Source organism: Netta rufina, assembly GCF_964035555.1.
Source record: "Netta rufina genome assembly, chromosome: 4".
Lineage (NCBI taxonomy): Eukaryota > Metazoa > Chordata > Aves > Anseriformes > Anatidae > Netta > Netta rufina.
In genome coordinates this window covers 49,973,660-49,992,416 of record NC_140127.1, presented here as the reverse complement: position 1 = coordinate 49,992,416, position 18,757 = coordinate 49,973,660, and the positions used below count along the sequence as shown (strand labels likewise).

Genomic DNA, 18,757 nt, shown 5'->3' with positions numbered 1-18,757 from the left:
AGTAGAAGTGCAACACTTCAGTCAGTAATTTGCAAATGAGAGCTGAATAGAAGTGCAATAGAGAGGGACATGTCTAATTTTGATGATGCAAAATTGTCTAGTTTAAAGAACAACCACATTTGCTGCAGTTGAACACTTCAGACAATCTCAACAGGGACCATCTTAGATAAGGTCTTGTTCAAAGAACATAAGGAAACTGCTACTGGTAAGTAAAAGTTGTCCTCATACATTGCTCAGAAACACAAATAGTTGCATACCAGTAGTCTAATGAACAGACCCTTCACCATATGATACATACAACATGTATATGCACATGGATGCACGTTTTACTTTCCAAGAACAGACAAGCCAGTATCATACAGAATAAAAAAGCCACTTTTAATACTGCGTGTAATGAATTAGTGGTAAATCAGAAAGATCAATAGCTGCACTTCTGTGGTTTTCCCTCCCATATAAAACTGCTTCTTGTGTAAATTTACATCTTTGAAAAAGTAATTTTATATGCATTTATACGAAATACATAAACTAAGTTGATCAGAAGCCCTCTGATCTACGAAGTGTTGACCTGGAACACCTCTCCCGTGAAGAAGTGTTGAGAGCTAGGGCTGTTCAGGCTGAAGAAGAGAAGGCTCCAGGGAGACCTTACTGCAGCCTTTCGATGCTTAGAGGAGACTTTATAGAAAAGATAGAGTGCAACTTTTTGCTTGAACAGACAATGACAGGACAAGGTGTGGTGGTTTAAACTAAAAGGAGAATCAACATAGATCAGAGATTAGGAGGAAATTCTTCACTCAGAGGGTAATGAGACACTGGCACAGGCTGCCCAAAGAAGCTGCGGATGCCCCTTCCCTGGCAGGGTTCAAGGCCAGGCTGGACGGGGCCTTGGCCAACCAGATATAGTGGGAAGGTGTGCCTGCCCATGGCAGTGGAGTTGGAACTGGATGGTCTTTAAGGTCCCTTCCAACCCAAGAAGTTCTATGATTCTATGAACTAGGAATATATATAGCTACACAGTCTGCTTTATGCCATATTCATACCATACACTTCCTGTAATTTACTACAGAGGTGTAAAAAAAGTTTTGATACAAATCAGCTTGAAAACTGAAATCACTTCCTATACAAGAAGCCTAAATATAGGCTAGAGCAGAATCTGCAGATAGGGGTACTACAAATTCATTTTTGTAGCTCTTCATGATATGCTGCATATGATCTGTTCTTCTACAATAAATCGTGCGATACTTTTAATATTATATTAACCTCTCCAAAGTAAGCTACTGATAACTTTCAGATCACAAATTTACAATCCAACTTTCAAAACTCCACAGATGTGCCTACATACAACCAAAAATTAGAACTGAAGAGAGACAAGACATGTTGTGATCCCACCCCACTAAATTTTAGCAGCTTAGTGGAGAAGGCACTAATTACATTATGGCAACCCAAAAGAATTTGTAAAAGAGAACCAGCCTGATTCTTCTCTTTGACAAAAGAAATCTGTGAGTACTTTCACTGTAAGCAGGAGGAGGTTGCATGTCAGCACAAGCACCCACGTAATAGTCTACCCAGAGACACACAGATCTGCCAGTATCATTTACAACAGTACACTAATTGCGGGGGGGAAGTTGAAAATCTCATGAAAAAAATTACAATTAACAGAAGGCTGGAAACTACATTGATATTCAGGACACAACTGTTTGAAGGCTTTATAAGATTTGAAATAATTGACATTCAGTCATTACAATCACATACCACATTATCTATATTGCTATTCACTTGTGCTAAACAATCAGAGTAAGTACCAGCAGGAAAGGACATCTAATTACAGAATACGAATTTAAAAAAAAAAAAGATTTCAAGATGCTCCTCAATTCATCATTCTACACACTCAGCCCCGACTCACACTCTGTGACTCATACCTATAGGTTTCACAGATTTTTGCCAGCAGCATGGAAGGGTCTACAGTTTTTCCGGACTATCAATTTTACATTTCATTACTGTAAGCATTTCCCATATATGTCCTTAGCTTCAGTTTTAGCTCATACATTGCTGCCCCATTGAGCACTGACATCAATAACCAGTGACTTCAATTCAGCAGTCTTCCATTTGTTTGAAAACTTTGTTTGTTTGTTTTTTAGAATTCTTTTAGCCTTTTATATTTTCTAGACCTCTGATAATTCTCACCAATCTCCTCTGAACTATTCAGTGTAAGTTTTTCCACATAAAAAGATGCTTTAGATTCGTGTATCAGTAATTCTTAAAGAACCATCTCACGCAAGCAATGTAATTTCTGTGAAGAACAGAACTTAATTGAAAGTTATCTCCAAATACTTTTATAACTAAGCCAACACTGCTTGCATAGCATTCCAAGTACTTTCAGTCAGAAACCTGCCATTCTAAGTAATTAAATGCACGTAAGCTGGGAACAGTCTTCTTTTATTATTTGGTTTAAGAAGATCTGTATTCAGTTAAATATTTATTTTGTTTCTTAGATACCTAATGTAAGACTGTTTCAGTATTACATTTGACAGCCAGAACTGTCATCTTTGTCTCTCTCCATTTGTAAGCTATTCTTTTCAGGTTTGTCCCCAGTTTCACATTTAGAGAGCTGGATTTGTTATGCTGATACATTTTACATATGATACAGATTACAGTATTTCATCTGTTAAGAAATGCTTTATTAATGGTATTAAGGTGTATAAGGTATACACACACACACAGTCATTAGTATGTATATATTAAGGTATTATATAAGGTATAACGCTCAGTCAACTCTGACCTGTAGAAATCAGTCTTGTGCTGATAAAGCAACCTTCTTCCCTATGTGCAGAGAACTGTCTGTGCTGTGCTGACAATATATTTTCAGCAAATGCTAGAGCTGTATTCAGGATGCTAGATACACCAAAAGCCACCTGCAAGTTTGCCATTCATCTTTTGGGAGCAATATAAAGCATCATTTATTCTGCACTGACTAATCATGATAGGAAAAACAATATAGGAAATACAAAGGTATTTTACTCATAGAAACTAAAAAGCTTAAACACAAAAAGGTGCTTGTCCACTGAAAGCACCATTACCATACAAGCAGAATTGAAGCCCAAGATTATTCAACAACCTCTAAATTGTTAACAGTACACAGCCACCAACTGCCCCACTTCCTTCCACAAGTGGAGACCAACATCTTAATAGACACTGAAAAAGAAAAATCTAACCGAAAGCATTCCCTTCCATTGCAACTCTTACAAACAATATACAAGAGTGTTACTGTCACAATTACCTTTTTGAAGTGTGGAAATAGGTTATTATTGGAGAAGTAAAAGTAATTCAAGTTGGTATTTACACTGTTCTTTTCATTAAATGGTTACGTAAGCATCCACCTCTATTTTTTCCCCTAGCTTGTGTTTTATCTGTTTTTAATGATTTGACTAATGGTTGCATTACTTTGCCTGTGAAAAAGACATTGCACTAAGATAAAAAACAATACACAGGACAGCCACCAACAGCAAACATATTTTACTCAGAATATTTATTAGCTATTAAAATAAGCAAACCAACCTTTCCATCCCAGACAAGGAACACAAGTCACACTTGGGAAGTTCATCTACTAGGGAAATTTAAACACCAATTACTCCAGTGAAAAGCAACAGCACTCCAAGTTCTTATCTAAAATATAGATGTCATTGCTCTTCTTTTCATTGACAAGCTGAGTGCATTTCCACTTTGTAATCTGAAGCTAACTAGAAAGAAAAAATGCTGCTGCCAGAACTATGTAATTTGGTTTAAACAGTAAACAGCCTAGTCTATCAGTTCTTACAGTAACATGGAGTTGTAATAGGCACTCTGGGCTGAAGTCTCCAACATTTTAAGGCTTACAAAAAGATTGCTACCTGTCTTAAAGGAACAAATGCACTCCTTATCTGTTACAGGCATAATGATTATATTAAATTCAAGACAGTGGTAAAGTAAAATAATTAAGGTGCTCATCAATTAGTACATTTGAGCATGATTTACTATTGTAATACATGAGGAACACCAGCTATTATTTAGAGCAAATAGTTTATACAAATTGTATAATAAAAGTAACAATTTTTCTGATCTGTAACATTTGTAATAAATGTTCTATAACAACATGTTTAATTTTTTCCATTGAAAAAGTCTGACTTTTTTTTTTTTAAGAGTATTCCATTGTCTCTTGTCTTAACAACAAGAATAAAATCAGACCACCAGATGCAGCATCAAAAGCTCCCAGTGAAGCTCTATATAGGTCTGTGAAAAAACTATTGCAGTTTAGTATATAAATATCTGTACATATTAGTAGTCATTAGCTACAAGTTATGTACTCACCCAGTAACTAATCACTCTACCTATGAAGTGTCATTCATATTTATCATAAAACATCTGTTTTTGAATGCTGTATTTATTCTAATTTGGTAGAACTGAAGTAATTTGAGGGACTACTCATTTCTAAAGGGAAAAAAAGCAAGAAATTTACATCTATTCTCTTTCACTACTAGGAACTATAAAAATGTAAATATCATAAACAAATTTAACTTTACTTTTTTTATAAAGTTTTTGGTTTCAGAGTTTGAGCACAGGTCAGGAAATACAAACTTCCAATATAAGATACTGGCTGAAATCTCATTTATTCAGTCTATTTGGAAAGTCAGGATATCCTTGAAATGAAACAGAGACCCAACTACAAGTTGGGTATTGAGTTAAGGTCCAAAAACATTTCTACTAAGCAAAGAGAAAAATAAAAAAATGTTTCAAAACAGCAATTTTGGTTTACTAGCAAATAAGGAACATACTTGTTAAATGCACTACTAGAATAAATAATTCTCATCACATCAAAGTCACTAGAAAAAGTGTGTGGGAAGATGAAGGAAGCTAAAAACAAAAACAAATTGCTGAGCCACCCAAGAGAAACAAAATCCATTTTTATCACACATGGAACATTTATGCATTTATACACACCCAGGCAGGTTTGCTTGAGAGAAAAAATGAATAAATAAAAGCCAGTCCTGCAGTGAACTTTATGAAACTGCACAAAAGCAAGATTGTAAAACAATGCACACCAATTGTGCAGCTTCAGAAGCTGGGTGGACAGACCTTCCTTAAATGACAGCAATGAAGGCGAATGTATTGCTTCTTCACACAGGCTCAAATGCTCAGATTTTTTGATAGTGTCCTGGTGGCAGAGAAGCTTGAAGAACACTTGAAATGTTACTTCTTTACATAGACCGCAAATTAAGACATGTATGGAAGAGCTGGGCACATCATGAAAGAAAACTCTGAAAAACTGGGATTTAAACAAAATAGTGTTAGTATACATTTAATTAACGCACATCAGATTCAATGGGATTATTCTCATTTCTAATACCAGAAGAATCATATGAGAGACTACCAGGTATTGTGAAAGAATTTAGGGGGAAAAATAATATTCAGATTTGAAAAATAAATACTCTATTACACCAATCTGAAGGAGAGATTAAGACTGTTCCTTTAAGAAGCAACATGGGAAAAAATGCTTTGGAAGAGCAGAAAGAGACAAACACTGAAATTTAAAACATAGCTGAGCACGAAATCTCCTGGGAAGGCTAGGCTAGTTTCCTCTAGTTAAAGAAAAATTGATGTTCCATTCATTTGGAGAAACTGAAGAGTGTCTGCTTCCTTTCCACACCTGTGGCTTTCTAAATAAAATACTTCAATTGTCACAGTGAAAGACATGAGGATTCTTTTTCAAAACAGTTTGAGGCTGGAATTACTTCTTCCTTAAGGAATATACTGCTAAACAAACTTTGCTGCTTTCCATTTTTTTAAATAATGAACGTTCAAAAACATCTATTATTTTCAAATTAACCTGCTCTAGCAAACAGGAAGAAAAAACCTTTAAAGACTGATCAACATGTAACATCCATTAACATGCACAGGTAAGCATATATGGTGAGATTCTTTCAAGCCAGCTGACTACATATAAATGGAAACAAAGAGGTGCCAAAACTGTCATTTTGTCCAATCCAGCAGTATCTTCAATCAATTTGTGCACAATAGCCAGAGAAATATGTTTAAATTAAGCATGTTCTCTCACAAAGCTGTGATTCCTTCAGATCTGCTATGCATTTTAGCCCAAATCCTTAACGTGTGTCTCAAGTTAAAGGATCAGGGACTGGTTTTGGAGAGATTTGGGGGTTTTGTTTGTTTGTTTTTGAAGTTCTTACTAAAGAAGAGTTAAGGAGAGCAGAGGCAAGACTTCCTGAAGACTTCCTGAAGGGGTGCCCATCGCCTCTGGGCAAAGAAAGGCAGGATGTTTTAAACCCTGCTGCGCAGAAGCACAACCAAGAAGAACTAACATTTCCACAGGAAAGCTCTAACTGCATATGAGAGATGAGAATAGCTGCATGGCTTGTGCTTTGCCCAAAACTCTGAAAAAAAATGCCTATCATTGTCTCCCTGCCTTTGAAGCAAAGTACTTGTTTTGTATAAAGACATACTATATTTTCTTTCCCTACTAGCCAAGGGACAGGCATTTTCCAATTCCCTAAAGACCTGTGTCCTTCTTTCTATAGATGTACTTTACCATAGATTTGAAGTGTAACATGGTTCTTATTACTGCACAAATTGCATCTGCATCATGCTGTTTCTCTTTAGTTAAAGATCTGGCCAAGACAATTCTTTTCAAGCAAACTGTTGCTGGCTGCTCATGGAAAAAGAGCAGCATCTCTATAACCAATAAAATAGTTGTCTGACCAAAACATACTAAAAATAGGATTAAGATACCTGTGCACACAGATAGCTGTAAATAATTTCAGAGCTGTAAGAGTGCAGAGTTAACCAAGATCAACGTCAGCTGGCACACAGGAGTTTCTTTCTCCACTACTTTTTAGCAATTCAGTCTTCTAGAATAAATCTGCAATAATTCAAGCCCTTTTGCAGGCCAAATATATTTTATTTCAGGTGTTAAGCAACACCACTGATAGTGTCCTATTTTATGTTCAATATACAAGTAAATTACATAAGATTTCCTTATGACCATATATTTTTTCCTAATTAAAATTATCACTCATAAATATGAAATTGTTCTCCATGATGGAAACTGGTTCAAAAAGAAAAACCCTTACAGAAGGTTGAAGAAGGAATTTTATGAATTTTTGTTGTCAAAAAAAAAAAAAAAAACAAAACAAAAAAAAAAAAAAAAAAAACAAACAACTCTGACCTTCTGAATTTTGGAGAATCTTAGATGAGAGAAATCCTACAACACCATTTCAACCCTTAACCTCTCCCTACCCCCCAGCTTTCCCATTCTACAGGCTAAGCAGCTCTTCTGTGTCCCTATTAGCATTCTCATCTTTTCTTGCAGATGTGTCTCATATGTTCCACATTATTTGAACAACATACAGTGTCAAGTGTTAAGCATTCTGTGACTCATTTGTCATTCTAAGTAAGCATGTGCTACAAAACTGTTCAGCAGAAATGCACCTGTAACAGGGCAGAGCGAGTACAAATGTTCAAATGACACTGGAGCATATTTTCTAAATAAACATATAGACACCTATACATAATAGACACATTAAAATCTTTAAAAGTAAAGTAAAATTGGAGTTGCCCAAAGCATGATAAACACCCTTTAGAGAACTACTGAGAGTGAAAATACTGACGTCCTCAAGCCTTCTATATCACTTTTCCTGTTACTATTCTGCATTTCCTGTTCTAAAGCTAAAAAAAAAAAAAAAAAAAAAAAAAAAACTTGTCTCCCCTGAGCAACAGAAAGGTAAGGATGTTCAAAGAAGACTTCTGTAGCAACATATTTGCTATCCGTCTAAAGGAAAGAACACATCAGAAGAAAATCACTACATTATAAAATACTAACATAAGAAAGTCAAGCATGTCAGTACATTGCACATCCAGGTATGAAAGGCAGAGATGGAGGCAAACAGCAATATGATACACTGGAGATGTTCCAATGCAGAACTTAAAATAAACTCAAATTCTATTTTATTGTTTACTTCTCCTGTGAATAATACATTGGACAATACAATAAAGGAAAGTGAGAGCCACATTAAACATTGTAGAATATTTGGTGTACTAAATATGTAAGTCCACAGAGCAAATACTGCAGAAATAATTGCATTTCAATATTCTCCTTCTGTCATGCCAATGTCTTCTGTTCCCAAAAGACCAGAAGTATAGACTAATCAGTTTTATCAGTCAAATACAGAAAATAATGTCAGGTACTGCTTCCCTAAGGACAATCCAGGTGTTAGATTAGTTACATCTATCTGCATCCACTTCAGCACAGAAGTGCTTTATCCACAGCAATTGCCCTGTGCTTGACATCAGTACAGATACACTTACAACATATCCTTATATAAAGAGCAGTGAAGAAAAGAGCATCTATACAAGGAATTGCGATTGCCTTTGCTAGTTTGCTGCACTACCTGGCTTTATCCACAAGAGGACAGAGCTCAGACACCTGCCCACACATCCTAAGGGAAGATTCTATTAGCATCAAGAAGTCAATTTCCAGTGATTACACAAATATATGAAAGAAAACTTAATGAATATACAGAAATACCTGAATGAATATACAGAAATACCAGAAATTACTAAATGTACAATTAGAGGATTACTAAAAGAACAGGAATTACATCTGGCTTAGGAAATCCCTGAACTGCAGAATGGAAGTTGGAAGGCTCTTTGCCCTGCTCTTTTCTTCCCTAGACATTTGCTTCTGTCCACGATCAGATGCAATACCATACCACATCAGAGCAAGTGTACTTATGTAAGACAGCACAAACACATTGCCATCCAGTTAACTAACATCTGAAGCAGTAGTTCAAAGTTGGATGTGTGTACAATATAGACAAAGACCTAAGCAAAAAGGGAGGAAAAACCATGATGGACGTGAAAACATGTTTCATGGCAGAATTCTGTAAAAGGTCTTACCACTTAAAAGCCATTGCTAACCAACGATGTGAACCGCTAGCATATCACACTCAGGATGGATCCATCAAGACATTTTCCCCTTGATTCCAACGTGTGCGTAGAGATGTGAGAGTAGACCAAGATGTAAACAGCTACGAGTCAGCCGGTGTGCAGCCAAATTGCAGAAAAAGATCTCCAAACACAGCACAGACAAATGAAGTAAAAAACACTGAAAAGAAAAAAAAAAAAAAAACAAATATTAGACACTTAATGGAAATGTCAACAATTTCCAAAACCATTAAATTTCTGATTAAAAGTCAAACAAAAGTCTAGATATTTCTTCAGAATTGCTATTCAGCTCAAAGGTTAACAATTTTTAATTATTTTTCCCCCTTTTTCATTGGGGGGTGGGGGGGGGGGGGTGAGGAAACTGACACAGAACTCAACTTGTCACACATTTCATCTATGTAAGTATACATAAACAATGTACTTTTTATCTACAAGCTTTAGTTACAGTAATAAAGTATGCCCCTAATTTAAATCATATATATACACCCTCTCTCAAATGGAAATCAATGTTTTCATACACAACCTTTTGTTTCTTTCCCGATTCTTTTTTCTTCTTGGTTAGCACAGGGATGTGGTCAGAAAAAGAAACAAACAGTACTTCAACTGTGTCTCCCCAACAAAGCCTTGAGAACTTCTGGAGATTCCTTTACAACAGAAGTTTGTATGCAATGTGCACACTTGTCGCAGCTTGCCTAAGCTGCCGAGTTTGCATTTGCTGTAGTTTGGTGGTATACGAGAACAAAAGCATTTTACCATGGAGGCAGATCAAGCACTTTAACTGCTTTTAACAACTCAAGTCTCAACGTGCAGCAGCAATCCACAACTCCTGATTATCTAGTTCATGTGAAAAACAATTTAAAGATTTAAAGTTATAGCCTGAAAGTTTGCAGGTACATTCAAAGACCTGTACACCCAACATGACTTTATCTGTGCCCTGACGCAACAAGAACATACTAGTTCCCTTTAGGGATGTGTTAGCCATCCAATCATCACCATCTTTTATATACAGTTTGTTCTACTTCTTGATTAGTGTTTCCAAAAAGACAAGAGAGACCCACATAAATGCAATCTAAAGGTTAAAAAAAAAAAAAACACATACTTGATCTTAGTTGCAAAAGTTTAAAAGCAAGACTTAGAGGCAAGCTGGAAAAATAAGCTTCTGCAAATTGGAAGTAAACTAACTGATGGGCACTCAAAATTGGGAACATTCTATGCAATTTTTTTGCAAAATCCAGTCAAGTTTTTAGCCAGTTATAAAGCGATTACACAGATAAAATTCTGAGTTTTACCTGCTAAATTGCAGCTGTGTCAGTGTCAACTGTTTGTGCATTTGATAATACAGTGCATAAAATCAGCACCACTTTTCCATCTTTAGACTACTAGGACAAGAAAACGTTTTCTATACAGCAGAAGTGTATACGGCCTTTCATCCTCTCCCCACTAATTACACAGTTCACTCATCCTCTCTTCTTCCTCCTCCTCCCTCTTGTAGAATAAAGTAGTTCAAATCAACTCATGATTTGAGCTTACACACACTCACTTGGAAGTGAGTGGTCAGCTGTCCTTTAACTCCTCCTTATTTACACCAACTGTGCAAAGAACTTGCAGAAAATGGAAACAACGTATTATATTACTCCTGATAAAATTTAAAGCATATCCAAGCAGAAATTCACCACAGCTTATCCTAGCATTTTCACTGATTTTTTCAAATAAAGTGTACATTCGCAGATACATAATCCATTCTTTGTTTCTTCTCACTGTGTCTGGAGAAAACAAGAAGCCTGTAATTCTCAATCATCTTCATTCTTCACCACTCCAGATTCAGTATCTACACACACACCTTAAGACTAGCCAACAGCCCAGCTGCTTAATGGAGGAAATGAAATTAAACTGAAGACTAACTTGACAGTCAGAGTGTTAGGACAAGATTATGAAATTTGTTTCATTGGCAGAATATTTGGTAAAAGCTCAGAGGGCGAGAGGCACATGAAAAGCACTCAAAGTTGTCTCAAGTTGTTCATTTGGACACACTGAGCAATAATAAGTTTCAAATCACAGCTGCTGTCCAGATCTTCAAATACAACTATGGTGTATCCATACAACCTAAGGTTTCCTACAGGAGCAACTTAAGCTGACTAAGTCTGACTAAGAGAAAAAGGTATCAGAAAGGTAGCAGTGAGGCTGGAAGTCTCCAGTGGGCGTGAGCAAAGCTTACAGTAACTACAGCAATTCACTGGAGGGAAGAAGTTCACTGGGCTTCATTTCATAACTACAGCTTACACCTTAAAGTTACATTTTAACTATACTTTATCAGATTTGGAAGTCAAAGGTACCACACACGGGAAGGTTTCAGTGTTTGAGGTTCACTGCCTATGAGAGACTTTTTATAAGTAAGTTCAGAAGCAGAGCAACACAAAACTCCATAAAGTTCAGATTATATGAGGTTAGCTACCATAAGGTTTTTTAAACAAAGTTCAAAGGATGCTTAGATTTTTGTACATAAAAAAAATCACAACTCTAAACATCCTGAATTGGAAAACATAGCTAAAAAGCTAAAAAAAAAAAAAAAAAAAAAAACAACCAACCTCACACTTGGACAAGTAACACCATATATAAGAGAAGTTCTTTACATATATACATATATTTATGCACACATACACACATTTCTTTCATATCAATTATTGATGTATTCTATTCACAGAGTAGCTGCTACAGTGTTGGCTACTATGCAAGAAAAAAAATGCCTTTTGAGCAGCAATTAGATGCTCTATGGCACACTTTTTGCCATTGTTAAGTTTAGGGAGGTAATACAGAAGCCTACTTTCAATAACTTCACAGAACAGAGATGTGGATTAATACTATTGCAGAATGCCAACACCTGCATCTAAGAAGTTATGTATAACACACTAATTTACAGCTTTTTCTATAGCTACTCGCCCAAAAGATCTGATGGAATAATGGTCCAGAAGAAAGAGCTGGGCTGTACGTTCTGTGTTTCACAGCACTTGGTATATCCCAAGCACTAACACATCGCCTCGGGATGTCCGGTCCTCTGGCTCTGTCCAAAGCCCCTAGAGTCATGGCAGAGGCACTAACAGTCCATATGACAGAGAAACACATCAGATTTATTATGCAGCCCAGATTAATCACACAACATATCCGTCATACACAAGACTTGCCTGCTACAGACCAACTAAGTAACTTTCCCACTCACTATGTGCTACCAGTGTGCTGAAAGACTTTTCAGGGCTGCCCATTCCACCCCTCCATTCCACCAAGCTCATCTTTTGCAACAGCACATCCAGCTCTACTGTGGCTTGTGTACTTTCCCTTCCCAATCAGTGATGCTTGTGGCTGTCTCAGAAGTATTGCAAGAGCCTGAGTGCATCCCCATGAACAAGTTTCTGGATTTCTAAGCTAATCCCCCCATGAGACTGGACTTTAAAAAGAACAAGAAGGGAGAATGAAGCATCCGAGACTGCTGATACCCCAATCTGCCTTTTGTTACTGAAGCATGGCGTACTTTGCCTTAAAAGATTTTTATTAACAGTGTGGTTCTTTTGCTTATTGCAAAGGCTTTAGGTGTATTAGCCACTTAGTGAGTACATAATATTCAATGACAAACCAGAAAATGGTGTCACGAACAGAGTGTTACTAAACCCTGTCAGGAACAGGGTGGCACCTCAGCTTACAGCCACCCATCACACGTTTAAGTTCAGGTCAGGCACTACAGTTCCCTGACAACAACAAGCTCCTCACTGAAACACAATTCTTCCACTCCGTGATCCACACAACCACTGAGGCTGGGTGACTGCTGATCAGCTAACCATGTGGGCACACAAACAGCATAAAGAGGAGAAAAATCTCTTTTTAAAGTTTCATTAAGCACAGGTGCTGCAACTGGAAAATGCACAGGGGAGAGTCAAGACAGAGGTAGGTTCAGCTTCCACATAGGGGATATGGATCTAAGTCATGAGGCAGACAGTTCTGGGCTGAAAAGTTTTAAGGGTAATCATGGGAAAAGGGAGAAAAACCAAAGGATGCACATCAGTCATACAAACACTCTGGAATGTGGCCAACCATCTGCACCTGAGAACTACATTTGTTATACCGCTTCAATAATTTGTCTTCCTGAGTGTTATAAATAGCTCTCCATTTATAAACTGACAAACTTTAATTGAAAAGACTCCAATATAATCACAATCTGAAGTTGAGAAGGATTTGCAAGATAAACTTCAGAGGGAGGCTTGGTGCCAAATGTGTAATAACTTGACCATGATAACTCAGACTTTAAAATGTATTTTTGCATTCTCCTTTCTATAGTTAGCAGGAACAGGGACTAAAAAGTATGTGAATTGTGAATCATGAATCATCTCCACTGGGACAGTGCCAGAAAACCTCTCTGCTCTTTAAATTTTGATGATAACTTTATCTTCTGGAATCTCATTTCAGAATATTAGAAACATGCTAAAATTAAAAGTGCACCTTCAACCAGATCACAGTGGATATTTCCATCTAGGATGAAGGGCTTTCAAGTCTCGCAGATTAGCCTCCTCATAAAACTTGCATTTACCAGTGCCACAGCCCAAGGAAACCAGAGCAATGCAAGTCTCATTCAGCTACACCTCCCCTCAGTGCTCACATCCTCTGACTCCACCTTTACTCCTATTTTCTGATGATGGTTGCTTTAGAGGAGCGCTTCCACTGCCGTGGTCAAGAACCAATGATCTTACTTTGGACTCCAAAAAAGTGACCTTAACTTTCCATGATACCAATTACAAGCTGAGACCGTCAGAAGAGAAGGTATTTCTCTGCTGCTTTCCAAGACACTACAGAATAAGTGTCCAATCTGCAGTCTATATATATAAAGACCACAGACTAAGAAATTACAATTTTCTTATGTTAGTGTCAGAGGTTATAAGCAATCCATACATTAACATGACCTCAAACAGATGTTGCTTCCAACACACCAACAACTAGAGCAAGGTCTGTGCCAGCACAATGGAAGCACTTCACACACCAGTATTTCAGAGGGAAGTAAGACTCCAGCTTGCCTGATCTTGAGTCACCTAGTGATTTATCATCGGCTGTTCTTTCATGTCCCTGGGAAGAAAAATGGCAGGCCATACCCAACAGCAGCAGTCACCCTCCTGAGATGAATTGCTGCCTGCAACAATAAAGCTGAGCAGATTCTTATGCTGCAGTCGCTCCTACTAAAGGTCTCGCAGCATCGATCTGACCACCATCAATCACCCTATCCACACTAACAATGTTTTGGCACTAGGAAGAGCAACAACTCCCAGAAGTGTGCAGTGTAAGCAAAGGAGCCTGAAGTTCTGACCTCTGGTCCACCATCACAACAGCAACAGTGCAGAAAACGCATACAATGACAAACAAACCTTATTTTTACAAAATAAACGGCAAGCACAGGCTGAAGTCAGCCTATAAATATGAAACTGCAGTAATTAAATCTGAAAAACAGGAGTTTATATCACACCTTCAAACTGCTTTTGGCAGCATCCTACTTTTGACAGTAACTCAAACAAAAAGCCAACAATCTTTCTCAATTCAATATGCTTTTAGAAATCAACATTAACTAAGGTTCAAGCACTTGGAATTACTGAATGAAAAATCAACAGCTTATGTACTACTTTGCTTCCCTTAACAGACTGTTAATGCTAAAAATACATCCTCTTTTTGTAAAGTGCCAAAAGCGATTAAATTGCTTACCAGTCATATCACTGTGCTTGTGCAATGAGAAGGAAGAATGCACAGCAATGAAGTTTGTCTTCAGCTATCAACATGAACTGTATGCACATTCAGAACCCAAGTACACATGGATTTAAAAATGACAAACTACTCACTCGAAGCAAGTAGGATGCTATTCTCCACCCCTGCTTACAGCAACTTCACCAGAAGCTGAACCCAGGCCCTATATATATAAGTGGCAGTTCTTCAAATAGGCCAACGCTGACGTATAGCAGTCAGATTTCGTACAGCCAGCAGTTGCAGAAAAATGTGCTTAAACTGATATACCCCCATCTAGCACAGTACTCACTGGACTCTGATAATCTGGTACATATCCTATAAAAACACGACTTCTGTGCATATTGCTTTTGAAACAGAATGACTGGAATGAGGACTTTGCTATACTTCCACATGGAGCTTCCCTATCCCTCCTTGTTTCTCAAAGAGCACCCACCCTGAGGAGTACACCATCTGTATTCACATGGGCTGAAACACCAACTTGCTGTTTCACTTTAACAGAAATCCAAGTGAGGACATCCTACATTCTCCAGCAAGATGACAATAAGAAACAAAAAGTAGTCAAAATAGTCTTTTTATTTCCATGCACAAAACATTATGAAAGCCCCACTGATATGTTTTTTTCTCCAATGCATCCTACTCTTCTCACAAGAAATGCACACCAGCTTTCAAATATCCATCTGCTAAATTTGAAATATCTTTTGGGGACTCGCATCCCTAACATATTGCAATTCTTAAGCTTAGAGTGCCTGCACCACTAACTACAACTGGGTAAAGATTCCACGCCTTTCAGCTACACAGTTATTTTGGTTTTGAGGGAGCAGGCAAGAGAAGGTACTATAAAATTACAGGGGCTGAGAAACTCTTGAAAACAAAAATATTTACTCAATTTAAAAATGCAAATCAGAAGAACAACCTGCACTCCAGCATAATATGGAATGAGCTATGCAGTACCTTCATAGATGCTCTCCCACGCAATAAAAGTTTGGGCTTCAAATTGGATCAGATCAGTTGCACGTCCAGCACCACAGAAACACAAGCGCAGTCAGTGCCTACCTGATGGCCTGGTGATGCATTTTGACTATAATAACAAAGGTTGGTTGTGACATACAGTAAGAAAACGTTCTCAAATGTTTTAAGATCTGGTCCTGTTTTCCCCCTTAGTACAACAGATGTCCAAAAGTATTAAAGCATTAAACGTGTATAATGGTAGGTAAGGACTATCAAACTCCTCCTCCAACAGCTTGTTCTATTATTTTTGTACTTGCGACTACCTATCTTTCTATTCCCACACTTGCTTTCCTATGCTTCTCACCTATCCCAGCTACTCTCTAGTTATTTACCTATTCATTCTGCAGGTAGGTACGTGGAAATAAATATATACACACATACCCCAATGTGCATCAGCTACATCTGAAGAAACACGGCTCACCTCCAGTTCTATATGGAACACCTCCCAGCAAAGGTGGAAAGGGAAAAATCCCCACTTAGTGGGGAGGCAGAGGTGAGGACCATGCACAGCAGAGAAAGGAGAGCAGCAGCAGCAGGATCTTCATGTGGATACAAAACAAGGTGGGGTATGCGTGAGCTCCCCGAGTCCCTGCAGCAGCACTGGCCTTCATGGGACCAGCTACTCCTCACCACCCTGCCCTAGGGAATAAATAAGCACCTGGTCAGTCACACTGCACCAATGCACCAATTTTTCAGCTTTTCAAGTGACATCTTTTTGGGGGGTGATGTCTGCAAAGGAAGAAATTACAACATTTTTTGTTTAAAGACACTTTTTATGTGATCTGCAGTACCAGATCAGATTAGTTGGACAGAATTTGCAGGATGTTAAATCAATCTCAAAAACATTCACCTGCCACAGACAGACTCCTTACAGTTCTTCCTGCCCTAGTGAAGGAGCAGAAGTATTGCTGATAGGGACTATTCTCATGCAAGATAGGCTGAAGCTTTCCCAGACACTTTTAATGCATCTTTCCTGTTTGTTTCTCCACAAAGAAAGTCAGTCTTTCTCTGTCCAGGCCTACTGTTAACCACAAGTCCCCTTTAGGGCATGCTGTTTACAAAGATGCTTCTTCATGCTGTAGAACTGGGCAGCAACCCTAGAGGGATGAAGTCATCCTTTACAATTATCAGCTGAAGATACGAATTCCAGAGCTCTGCTTTCATCATAACATTCTCAAGGCTCAGAGTGTAAATATTCCCTTATCACTTATTGTTATTTTGCAAATGAGTATTCATTCTTTTTATTCTGTTTTTAAAAGTCTCCCGCCTTGAATTACCAGACCCTACCTTCTGGATCAAATACAACAAGCTATCTGTATTTATAGTTTTCACCACTCTCCCTCAGCCCTTATTTTATAAACACATGCAACATTGTATTCAGGCACTGCAAACAAACAAACTTAACTGGATAATACTGACAAAAACCACACAACTGTTGTCTTTTGAGACTACTAGAAAAACAAACAAGCAGTGAGAAAAAAAATCTTCTCTGAAAGACCATACAAGTGTGATTTAATATTGCAGAGCAGGTCTTGTCCATATTCGCACACATTCTTGCCTCTATAAACAGTACTTTTTTCTTCCCCCTCAGTTTTTCTCCCCTAGTTATTCACATTTTAGTGGCATCTTTAAGCTTTTTGAATACTTTCTTCACAAGTATTACCAACCCCACTGCCACCATCACCTGAACTTCGGTAGGCTTAAGGACATTTGTCAAGAGTGATATATATCAATGTTGCGTTTAACCTATAGCTTCTTTCATTTTAACTTAATAAAGCACATTTTAGTGGTAATATTTTTGCTAGAAATTACAGTTCATGAAGACAAACCTGAGAAACCTTCACTGAAATCTTCTCTAGAATACTTTATACAGGATGGGTCAATACATGCTAAAAAGATTAATTCACATACAAAGTAAGGGAGCTGGGATTTTAGGATCATCAAATGAACAGCAAAAATCTCATCCAAACAATAAGGAGTATGGTTTATCAAAGTTATACTATTATTCTCCAGAAATACGCTGAAAATAAGACACTAAGCATCAAAAGGAAGAACTGCTTTTAAAGTGAAGAATAACATGGGCAAAAGCCACTGAAACTGGTGTTAACATACAACTTGAAAATTAAAAATCCTTGTATCAGAGTAGTTTTATTCTGAAGCAGCCTTCCAACAGTAAGAAAACAAACTTTCTGTCTTGTCATATCACCTCATGCAACTTGAAACAAAAATAAAAATAAATAAAAACAGAGAAAGACCCAAGGCAGGAATCTTTTCCCTTTCTCTGGGAAGCAGAGTAAGAAGCAAACAGGTCACCAGACTAACCTGACAGTGAAGTGTACGTGTCAAGTGTCCCAGGTCTCCTGCTGTAAGCTCCAGCACAAAGCCAGCAGGGCTGTAGCCAGATGCAGCCCAGCTCTGAAAAAGCACGCTTCATTCACACTCCTACAGATCACCTGCCACAGCACTGCCTGGAATGCCAGGAGCAAGGCACTGCTGTGGGGAGTCCACGCGAATTCCACACAGATTAACTTTGTTCGTTAGCACTAACTGTAAAAAGAAACATTTATGCTGCTCACATTGACACAGACAAGAACATTCACAGAACAAACCACTGCAACCCAAAGGCTTCTAACAGCAGCTTCTGGGCACTAGGTCATTGTATCAAATATGCAGGCATTTAAGAGAACTTCAAACTCAATTTTAGAAATACTTTTAAGATGCGTCTATTTGTTCCTCTTCCATTTTTGCATGCAAAAATAAGTCATTAACAGAAGCTAGGGGTAAATACAGAGATCCCTCAAAAATGAAGCCATTTCAAGGGCAGATCACTTTCCACTAGCTCGAGTGGATGTATTCCTTTCTGATGTTTTCCAGTGCCAGTATTGGACACCCGCTATCTGACATCACGTTCTGTCATTCTTCCTGGGAGGTGCTCATGTCACAGGGAATTAGGGACTGCAAGAGATTTGGGGGAGGGGAAGGAAGAACAACA

At 37.8% G+C, this 18,757-nt stretch overlaps 1 protein-coding gene across 2 annotated transcripts in view; it reads right to left on the bottom strand.

The window, feature by feature from the left end:
- Positions 1–18,757, bottom strand: part of FRYL (FRY like transcription coactivator) — a 170,888-nt gene that overhangs the window by 145,419 nt on the left and 6,712 nt on the right. For both annotated transcript variants that reach the window (XM_084286220.1, XM_084286219.1), the window contains exon 2: positions 8,941–9,148. The gene's annotated coding sequence lies outside the window, so the exon portion shown is untranslated. The remainder of the gene's footprint in view (positions 1–8,940; positions 9,149–18,757) is intronic.